This window comes from Anas platyrhynchos, chromosome 2 (assembly GCF_047663525.1).
Source record: "Anas platyrhynchos isolate ZD024472 breed Pekin duck chromosome 2, IASCAAS_PekinDuck_T2T, whole genome shotgun sequence".
In the NCBI taxonomy this organism is placed as follows: domain Eukaryota; kingdom Metazoa; phylum Chordata; class Aves; order Anseriformes; family Anatidae; genus Anas; species Anas platyrhynchos.
The window spans coordinates 81,749,409-81,761,274 of record NC_092588.1 but is presented as its reverse complement, the minus strand read 5'-3'; positions in this window follow the sequence as shown (position 1 = coordinate 81,761,274).

The following is an 11,866-nucleotide window of genomic DNA, read 5'->3' as shown; positions in this document are numbered from 1 at the left end:
AAACTGAGAAAATTCTGTCCTCTTTAATGTATTTTTTTTCTTCATTCTGTATGGTATGCTATATAAAATGTTGGACTGAGATTGACATGGATTCTTGGGTGCAATAAGGAACATCTGAGCTTGACTAGCGTCTTGAATGCTCTCTCTGCTATAATTTGCAGCTAGTCCTTTCCCATAAAAAACATTGCTACAGATGTTTTCAATGAATTGTAAGTAAATGGTTGTTGTAGTAGTAGACAAGCATTCACCCAGTCAGATACAACTGATGGATGACTGAACAAGCTGTTTCTTATTGCTACTGTGTTGTCAATTGCCATTTCCAGCTGAGATGCTTTTTGTGGCTGCTTGATAATATGCACACTAAAGCAACAGGTAAGGATGCTCACAAGCTAAAGCCCTGTGTCAGGCCCAGAAAAAAAAAAAAAAAAAAAAAAAAGTTGTAGTGTGATAGTGTTGTTCTGTGTGATCTGATTACTGAAATAGCTAGACCTGCTCCAGATAACCTGTTGTGTGAATGTATACCCAAGCTGGTATTTGCTAATAACCAGGACTTTTGAGTTGACTTAAGTGTTTTTCTCCAATGCATTTTAATACAGAACCTCCATGTGAACATCATGAGTTACAGGATGTTATGGTTATCTCAGTCAGCAGTCCAAAAGAGTGGATTCAGTCCTCCTAAGTATTCAATACAAGGTGGGGGGGATACTCAAGTCTTTATGTAAAATTTCATAGAATCATAGAATATCCTGAGTTGGAAGGGACCCACAATGATCATCAAGTCCAACTCCTGGCTCCACACAGGTCCACCCAAAAATTCAGACCATATGACTAAGTGCACAGTCCAAACGCTTCTTGAATTCTGACAGGCTTGGTGTCATGACTACATCCCCAGGGAGCCTGTTCAAGTGAGCAACAATCCTCTGGATGAAGAACCTCTTCCTGATATCCAGCCTGAACCTCCCCTGCCTCACCTTGACACCATTCCCTAGGGTCACATTGCTGGTCACTAAAGAGAATAAACGGGTCGGCACCTGCCCCTTCACTCCCCCTTGTGAGGAAGTTGTAGACCACGATGTGATCCCCCCTCAGCCTCCTCTTCTCCAGGCTGAACAGGCCCACTGACCTCAGCCACTCCTCATATGTCTTCTGTGAGCCCTTCTCTAGGCCCTTCACCATCTTTGTAGCCCTCCTCTAGACACTCTCCAACAGTTTTACATCCTTTTTGTACAGTGGTGCACAGAACTGCATACAGTACTTGAGGTGATGCTGCACCAGTGCAGAGTAGAACGGGACAATCACTTCCCTCAACAGACTAGTGACGGTGCACCCCAGGATACGGTTGGCCCTCCTGGCTGCCAGGGCACAGTGCTGGCTCATATTCAATTTGCTGTCAACCACAACTCCCAGATCCCTCTCTGTGGGGCTGCTCTTCAGTGTCTCATCACCCAGCCTGTACATATAGCCGGAGTTGCCCCATCCCAGGTGCAGGACCCAGCACTTGCTCTTGTTAAACTTCATGTGGTTGGTGATCGCCCAGCTCTCCAATCTGTCCAGATCTCTCTGCAAGGCTTTTCCACCCTCAACAGAGTCAACAACTCCCTTTAATGTCATCAGCAAATTTGCTCAGAATACCTTCTAGTCCTACATCCAAATCATTTATAATAACACTGAAGAGGACTGGCCGTAAAATGGAGCTTTGAGGGACCCCACTAGTGACCATCCACCAGCCTGATGTGACCCCATTTACCACAAGCCTTTGAGCCCCGCCCATCAGCCAATTGCTCACCCATCGTATGATGTTTTTGTTAAGTTGTATGCTGGACATTTTATTCAGTAGGAAACTGTCAAAAGCTTTACTGAAATCCAAAAAGATCACATCATGTGGTTTCCCTTGATTGACTGGATGGGTGATCTTATCATAAAAGGAAATCAAGTTAGTCAAACAGGACCTACCCCTCATGAGCCCATGTTGGCTGGGACTAATGACTACATTGTCCCTCAGGTGAACTTCAATAACTTCAAGGATCATCTTCTCCATAATTTTACCAGGTGCTGATGTGAGACAGACAGGTCTGTAATTGCTAAGGTCTTCTTTCTTGCCCTTCTTGAAAATTGGCACAACATTTGCCAGCTTCCAGACCTCTCCAGATTCCCAATGTTATAAATGGCTCAGGATTCAAATTAGGATTAAATAAAAAAATAGGATTTATTAAAAGAATATAAAGGAATAGAAGTAAGCAAACAGCGCTGGGTGCACCAGGAGTCTAAGCTCCACCAGGACGCACACCAGTTACATCAAGCAGCTGATTTTTATGCTCCTAGACTAATACATATTCATTACTACTTCTAAAAAAAATAGATTATTATAATTAGCTTCCGGGGTCCAGTCCCTCCTACTGGAGCATGCGCATCAGTCTCCTCTGGGGGTCTCTAGGGGTCTTTCATGCTGAAGGCTCGTAGTCTTCCTCTCACCTTTGTTCTCACTCGGCACAATTCCAAGTTTATAGAACACTTTCTGCAGGTCTTGTCTCCCAACCGTCCTTCAGCTTCTTTTTCCTTCCTCTTAATCTCTTGGCCCCCTGGCCAGATACCAAAGATCCGCATAGTATCCCATAACAGTCACTAGTTGTTATCAGTTGTTCTGAAACTCCCAGACATCAAACACGAACAGCTTTCTTATTTGATGCTTCACGAGTAATTAAAACATTCTTCCCCAGCCATTCACAGACACATCTATAGCAGTGTTAAGTTAATCTCGAAGAAGACGGGAAAAAAGGCTGTAACTGCTAGAAATAGAAGTCCGGAATAACAAAAGCAAACAGGTTCATGAATTTAAGGAGTGTTTTCTGAAGACGTGATAAATTGACTAGAATGAGGGGGAGACTGGGACACACTGCATCTGTGGTTCAAGAATTAAATTGCCAGTGCAGGACCCAGAGGCAGACAGGATTCAAATAGAATTGTTCTTTATGGACACGAATTGTTAAAACATTCCTCACACCAAGATCATTGAAAAGCAATTTAGAGAGGTCCCGCGATGAAGTCAGCTAGCTCTTTAAGCACCCTGGGATGAATCCCATCATGGACTTGTATGGATCCAGGTGGAGCAGCAAATCCTGCATATGTCTGGGGTCAGTTGGGAGTTTATGATTCCCACCATCACGGTCCTCCAGCTCAGAGCACCCTGGGTCCCGAAGCCCATCACCAGCATTGAAGATGGAGGCAAAGGCGACATTAAACATCTCTGTCTTGCCTATGTCCTTATCTGTGAGGAGACCTTCCCCATCAAGTAGCAGACCAATGTTTTCTTTGGTCCTTCTTTTTCTGTTCACATATTAAAAAATATATATAAAATATTGTCACCCACTGCCCTGGCCAGCTTCAACTTTACTTGGGCTTTGGCTGCACGAATTTTCTCCCTACAGACATTAACAGCATCCCTGTATTCCTTCCATGTTCCCTGATCCTCCTTCCAGCAGCTGTATACTTTCTTTTTCTGCCTGTGCTCCAGCAGAAGATGCCTGGTCAGCCAGGCCGGCCTTCTGCCCTGCCTGCTTGGCTTCTGATATTTTGAAATTGCCTGATCCTGTGCTTTTAGGAGGCAGTGTTTAAAGACTGACCAGCACTGATGGACACCAATGTCTTCAAAAGCAGTTTCCCAGGGGACCTTGCCGACTAGTTCCCTGAGCAGCCTGAAGTCTGCTCTCCCCATATCCAGTGCTGAAGTTTTGGTGGCAGTTTTCCTTCTCTAACCATAAATTTTAAACTCAACCACTTCATGGTCACTATGACCAAGATGACTGTCAATTGTCATGTCCCCCACAAGACCCTCTCTGTTCTCCAGCAACAGATCTAGGAGGGCACCTTTCCTAGTTGGCTCCCTTAGCACTTGCACCAAGAACTTATCATTGAGGTGCTTTATAGACTCCCACAATGATATCCCCTTTGTTTGTTCATCCCTTAATCCTTACTGAGAGTCTCTCAACTTTGCCATCACCATTTTCAAGTTCTACACAGTCCAGCCCCTCCTTCACATACATTGCCACCCCTTCACCTTGCCTGTCCTGCCTGTCACTCCTGAGGAGCCTGTAACCATCTATTGCAACACACCAGTCACAGAACTCATCTCACCAGGTTTTGCTTATGCCAATGATGTTGAGCTGTGGGACTGGGCCAAGACTTCTAGCTCATCCATTTTATTCCTCATACTGTGGACAGTAGTGAAGAAGCATTTCAAATGTGCTTCATTGCACGCAGCACCTTGTGGAGCAGACCAAAGAACCACACTAGCACACAGTCCCTCTGATTCTAGCATGCCATCCCTTAGCTTATCACCGGTGGGCCTGGTTTTATCCCTTTCCCCCTTTGACTCTAGTTTAAAGCCCTGTCTATCAGCCCCACTAACTCCTGGGCAAAAATCCTTTCCCCTCTTTGAGAGAGGCACATCCCATCTGGTGCCAGCAGCCCCAGTGTCGTGTAGACCTTCCCATGATCAACAAATACAAAGTTCTGCCCATTTCACCAGTCCTGAAGCCACGTATTGATAAGACAAGTCTGTTTGTCAACATTGATCCCTCCTATCAGGAGGATAGAGGTAAACACAATCTGTGACCCTAATCCTTTAACCAGGCACCCCAAAGTCTTAAAGTCCATTTTGATTGCTCTCAGAATTCTCCTTGCTACTTTGTCACTACCAGCCTGAAAAAAAAAAACAGTAGTGGGTAGTAGTCAGTGGGCTGTACCAGGCAAGTGAATTTCTTGGCATTATCTCTTACCCAAGCCCCAGTGAGGCAGCCAACTTCCCTGTGCGTTGGGTCCAGATGGCATATTGGTCCCTCTGTCCCTTTCAGAAGGGAAGCCCCCATGACAATAATCCCTCTTTCTTTCTTGACAGAAGATGTAGTGACGTGGGGGGGGTAGATTGCCTTGCCTTAGGCACCTCTTCCAACTGGGATGGGCTTTCGTCTACATCGTTGTTTTGACTGTCATATTCTAGAGTGTCATACCTGTTAAATAAGGGTAGCTGGGAAGGTGAGGTGGGCAGGGAGACGGCTCGCCTACCACCCCAAGCAGGAACCTGATTCCATTACCCCCCTTGGCATAGGTCCCCTCCTACTGCCTGGCAGGATGGGGGAACTTTTGTCTTCTGCATAGCAGGAGACACTTGTGTTTTGGCTGGCTCATGAGTCTGTCTCAGGGAGGGTAGAGTATGATTCCACCAGCCAATTTCCCTTTCTGACTCCCTGATGCTCCTTAGCATACTCAACTCCTCCAGAAGCTCCGCCACCAGGCAGAGCAATTCTTTTGCACCAGGGGAGTTTTAGGTTAGATGTTAGGAAGAACTTCTTTACTGAAAGGGTTGTTAGACACTGGAACAGGCTGCCCAGGGAAGTGGTGGAGTCACCATCCCTGGAGGTCTTTAAAAGACGTTTAGATGTAGAGCTTAGGGATATGGTTTAGTGGGGACTGTTAGCGTTAGGTCAGAGGTTGGACTCAATGATCTTGAGGTCTCTTCCAACCTAGAAATTCTGTGATTCTGTGTGATTCTGTGATTAACATGGGCACACCTCCCACAGGCATACCCACCGCTGCTGCTGTCAGACACTGACAGAAGACTTGGGCACATGCTGCAGACCAGGACCTGGACATCTATGTGTTTCCCTGAGACCTCCATCTGGGTAGACACATTGGTGACTGTGGCTGGAGAGGCCACAAGAGATGCGGAGGCCATGGTGTACTATCTGGTGGATAACGACTGGGCTTTTCATAAGCAGGTTACAACCACCATTGGGAAAGCCCGTTGGAAACGAACAGTGAAAGTGCCCTCCCTGCTCACCCTCCCTGCACGCACTGCCAAACTGACGTGCCACACCCTGTTCCTGTTTGCCATGCTCCTGGTCACTCATGCTCCATAGGGGCTGGCTCTGAACAGCTGGGAAGGGGGAGCTGCTGGCTCTGCCCACACCTCATTAGCCTCCCATCACCAAGGCTGCTGGGTCCTGTTGGCTCCCTCAGCTGCCTCAAGTAGCCTCGATGCCAAAAAAAAGCCCTGCCCATCTTGATCCCCTGCTCCACTGCAGAATGCATCTGCCAAGGAGCCAATTGCCTTGGCAAGTGTCCTCATAAATATGAGGGGGGCCACTCAAGACTTTATGCAAAATTTCTTCTGTCTGGATACTCAGCTAAGGTTAAAGTTCATAAAGCTGATCTTCCAAGACTTAAAGAAGAGTCTGCTGTTTTTAGCACTGAAACCTTGACATGGTCCAGGGAAAAGCACTGTCATGATTGTGGCTGGAATAGATTTAACTTTATAGGGACTTACACAATGCTGTGTTTTGGGTTTTTGAAGAAAACAGTGGTGATAACACACCAATGTTTTTATTTGTTACAGAGTAGTGGTTACACAGAGCCAAAACTTTTCAGCTCCTTGTGCTGCCCTGCCAGTGTGGAAGCTGGGGGTGCACCAGGAGCTGGGAAGGGACACAGCCAGGACAGCTGTTCCAGGCTGGCCAAAGGGACATCCTATACCTTATTGTGTCAGGCACAGCAAGAAAAGCTGGGATAAATGATGAGGAGAGGTCTGTGTGTGTGTTGGGGGGGTGGACTGGGGGCAAGGGGAAGGGTGGGTTCTTTTGAGTGACAGTGATGGTGTTTGTCTTTCCAAGAAATTGCTATGTGTGGTGAGCCACACTTTCCTGCATGTGTCTGAACATGGAAGTGTGCGTGCCAAAGGGAAGTAGCAAGTCAATTCCTTGTTTTGCTTTGCTTGTGCATGTGGCTTTTGCTTTACCTAGTAAATTGTCTTTATCTCAAACCCAGAGTTCTCACACTTTTATCTTTCCAACTGAGTGAGCAAGCAGCTCTGTGGTGCTTACCTGCCTGCCAGGTTAAACCACAACAAGCACATTTTATTAGTTTCTTTAATCTTGTTATCTTTATTCTTTACACTCTTCCATATTTCTCACCTATTTTTAATTATCTTAGAATAATCATAATCACCCAATCAAAAGAGAAACTAAAAAGTATTAGCCCACAAAGATTAAAGAAAATGCATGTAATAAAAATACCTCAGAATGCAGGCATGAGTCCCCCAGCGGAGCAGGAGACTTAGCCAGTTTGTTACAATGTGTAGCGTGTATATTGACTGATTCAAGGGACAGGTTCTGTGTTTGCCAACGTAGTTCAAGAATCTCCTGGTAGTGAATGAACAAGTTTGTGATCTTTAGTTGGGGATGTGCTGAATTTAAGCAACCTAAGGAAACAGAAAAGGTAGTCTCATCTCTGCAGGGTAGTCTCATTTTTGTTGTGACAGCCTCTGTACTACAAAGAAGAATCAAGTCTCCAGGATGGAGAATGCTCCACTAGCAAGGTGTGACAGTCTTGCAGATGAGATTCATGCTCCAGCAGAGATCAATGTCCTCTTTTACTAAAGATACTCCTGCAGCAGAGAGGTGTCAGCAAGTAGGAAGAGGCAGGTGGTACTAGTGAGAGGTTCAGTGACATGTAGGTAAATAGACTTCTTAACATCCAGGGGTATTCAGTGGTAACTTGTGTGCTAGGCACAAAGATAATGGACATGAAAAGATGTATCTTTGGAAGTGTAGGGGACCAGACAGTAATTATGGTCTGTGTTGGTATGAGAAACATATCAATCAAGTGTAGGAAGTGTGTTTACAAGTCTAAATTTGGCTGCTTAGCAGAGTCCAGAACCTCAACAGAAACATCCGTGTTTACATTCCAAGTGCCAGGCAGAGATTTGATGCCTCTGTATATGGATGAGGCAAATAATGTAGGGATGACCAACTTAGTTGTATTAGGAGTTGAGGAAACTTTCTGGACAAGTGGAACTATATAGGAAGTAGAGGCTTCACCTTCGTCATAATGGAATCAGGTTGATGGCACTAAAAATTAAAAAGATTAGAGAGGAATAAACAAACTAGAAATCTGATGAAAAGTTGAGAGGCACTGAAGACCACCTTGTTTAAACTGAAGAATGGCCAGTGCACTCCTGCAAAGTCTGATAGAAATAAACAGTACACAAAAAAAAGCAAATTATTTCACCTATAATGTTGATAGATTCATACGTGCAGTATTGAGTGGAGAGAAAAAAAAAAAAAAAGTATTTTTACAACAGCCTGAAACACTGAGAAGTAAGATAGGAGAATCAAAATAAATAGTAGGAAGTGGCAACTGTAATATAGCAGGAAAGTGTTACCAGTGTACCAACTTTATGTGAATCAAAGTAGTTTACACCAATGGGAGGGTGAAAGGAGTGGCACCATGTGTGTAACATTATGTGAAGTGTAACAGGACAAACATGAAAGGAAAAGAGAAGCATGGAATTCTTGTGTCCAGATTCTAATAATAAGAAGATTGTACTGATTGTAATAAGATCATGTTGTTCACAATGTAATTAGGAAATATAATTAACACAATGTTAAACCAAATTAGCAAAACCACAGTTTTGAGGTGGATAGCAATAGTGGGAAACTTCAGCTACCACACGCAGGTCAATTCCATTTTTAGATGTAATAACTGACTGCTTTTGAGGGCTGCTTTTGGAACCAGAAGAAAATATGCTGTTCCAGTTTGGATTGAGCACTGCTCGACACCGAGTTCAAGAGGTATTATGCAAGAGCTATGCTGTAGTAGTTTCTGTAGTACAGTTAGGTTTATTGTTGTAGCAGGAGACAACAGGCAAAATAAATCCATTGTATGCATATTCAATTTTCAGAATTGAAACTGTATGAAAATTAGAAACTGTCAAAAACAAACAACCTCCTTCCTCCCCCCTAAGGAAAACAAAGAAACCCAGACCTGCAGTGGAGATATTCAAGCAGCCTGGAGGCTGTTAAAAATACAATTTATTGATTGTGTTGGGGAATTAGATCATCTCCCAGTGAGAATTATTGGAAAGCCCACAAAATGCGCCATGTGCTATGCTGGAGATTACATTAAGAACTTTTTTAACAACTTCAAAATTAAGAAGTCAGGTAGGTAGTTGGTGGTATTGTTTGATGATAAAAGAGTCAGAGACAGCAGAGAAGAGACATTAATTCTCTGCATTGGCCTTTGCTGAAGGTGTTGGTGAGGTTGGCGCTGACCCATCCTGTTTAACAGGCAGAGCAGAGAAGCTAGCTCAATTTGAAGTAAATATACAGGTATATATTAGATCTGATAGACAAGTTGCATCAAGTAAGGCTAAGACAGTATTCACTAGAGGACTCTGAAGGAATTCAGATGTGAAATTACAGATCTTGGTGTGCAGCCCAACATTACAAATAGCTGCTGTACCAGAGGACTGGAATATTGCCACTGCAATCCTATTTGTGAAAGGGCTCTAGAGGACATCCTGTCAGCTACAGAGCAATGAGGTTGGCATATATCAATGGTAAGATGGCAGAATCTGTAATAACAAATATAAACACATGAATAAATTCTGCCTGGGAGTCAGTGTAGCTTATGTAGAGGGAGGACCTGCCTCAGTAACCAGTTTTGTAACACTTATGTGAATGTGGTAGAAAAAGGGTGGATAAAGGAGATCCAGTTGATATGATGTAATTCTAAGCAAAGAAATTAAATTACTAAGGCTTTGGGAGAATGTCTTTCTTGGACTGTAAGCTGGTTAAAGGATAGGAAGGGTGGGCCTTAGTAATTTTTTCAAGATAGTGTCTGGGGTAGCTGGTATGGGGGTGACAGTGGAGCCATGCAAGGTTGATGATGGGATTGTTTTCATTAAATTTGTTATAAATGAAGTCTCAACTCAATCTGAATTTAGTAATATATAAAAGAATATTTAAAAAGGTATAAAAGTCAAGTAAACTGCGCTGGGTGTGCGGGGAGTCTACGCGCCACCAACATGCACACACAAACATCAAACATTCTAAATATACAGAACATTGCTTTACATACTGAACCCAAGTATGCCTATACATATGTACAGGTACAGATGTCGAGAAGATGGTTGATATTAATAAAGAAGGGGGAGATGTGGGAGTGTGGCCATGGGGGTCGGCAAGTCCCATCATTGATGATAACATCAGACTCTTAACAATGAGGCCATCAGGAATGTAAAAGAGTTTAGTGGGAACAAAGAAGCATGATTCAGGAGACTCCATGCAGTCTCAGGGTTGCTTCTTCTCCAGCCATTAAGACATGGAAGTTTCTGGATGTTTGCTGTTGCTGTTATATGCAGAGTTGTTTGACCAATGAAAAGTTGTTTTTGAAAAGGACTGCTGTGGGGAGAAGGGTATAAGAGGGGAGCCTGTCCTCAAGATCTCGAGATGAAAAAAAAAAAAAAAAAAAAAGCAACAATATGTAACAAAGTTATATCATCAATAAAGAAGTAGAAAGAAGGAATGAAAAGGAACAGGCTAGCAGAATGAAGACCAGGATGGGAACAGGCACAATGATCTCCTTATGAAGATAGGTTCAGCCAAACTCAGCAAACTGCTCAAAGAAGCTCGTACAGAAAGTCGCTGGAAACGGGTGCACCGGAGCTGGAGAGAAGCTCAAGCCGAGAGAAGTGGACCTGTGCACACAACTGTACCTCGCTGGTAAGCAGTTGCGCATTATGGGGAATCTACATCCTTAGAAACAAAGACTGTCCTGGTAACCTTACAGCTTATTCTCCTTATTAACAATCAGACAGTTCATGATCCTGAAACATGGGACCAAATTGAGGTCAAGGTGTGGGACTCTGCAACTGAAAACAACAAGGTTGCAGCGGAATTGCTCAGCACCTGGCGAGCAGTATCTGAGGCCTTAAAGAGCCATGTGGGGCCACAATCAGAAACATGTGGTTTGCCAGACAGTGAGGGAACTGTGAGCTCGTTTACTGTTCCGACTGCTACGCCATGGGCCCCTCTGCTGCTACAGCCATCAAAGACTGTTGCTGTTACACCCCCTGGTGACCTGGAGTGCCTTTTGACCCAGGCCCTATTGGCCTTGAAAAGGAGATGGGTATGCTTTTCTTCTATCCTGGAAGAATGGGATACATGAGGCCTGAAGGCCGAGTTGCCTGACAACTTAAAGCGAGACGTATTGTTCAAAAGGAATGGAAAATGGAGAGTTGTTTGTAATTAAGAAAAGGAATGGAAAATTGAGACTGCTAAGTCATGGAACTTAAAGGATTGTTTGTTACCTTTTCTGATTGTACATATGTATAGGCATACTTGGGTTTAGTATGTAAAAGCAATGTTCTGTATATTTAGAATGTTTGATGTTTGTGTGTGCATGTTGGTGGAGCATAGACTCCCTGCACACCCAGCGCTGTTTACTACCTTTTCTGATTGTACATATGTATAGGCATACTCGGGTTTAGGATGTAAAAGCAATGTTCAATGTTCTGTATATTTAGAATGTTCGATGTTTGTGTGTGCATAGCTCATGTGTTCATGTGTCTACCGATGTGTGCGTTGGTAGAGCATAGACTCCCTGCGCACCCAGCACCGTTTACTTGCCTTTTATAAATATTCTTTTATAAATATTACTAAATTCAGATTGAATTGAGATTTCATTTATAACATGGTCAAGCATCACTCGGTGGGAAGTGGAGAGTAATTTCTTTCCTCTGCATTTCCACACAGCCTTTGCTTTGTTGTTGTTGTTGTTGTCATTTTTCTTTCTTCCATTTTCCCTTTCCCTTTCCCTTTCCCTTTCCCTTTCCCTTTCCCTTTCCCTTTCCCTTTCCCTTTCCCTTTCCCTTTCCCTTTCCCTTTCCCCTTCCCTTTCCCTTTCCCTTTCCCTTTCCCTTTCCCTTTCCCTTTCCCTTTCCCTTTCCCTTTCCCTTTCCCTTTCCCTTTCCCTTTCCTTTTCCATTTCCCTTTCCTTTTCCCTTTCCCTTTCCCTTTCCCTTTCTTTTTCC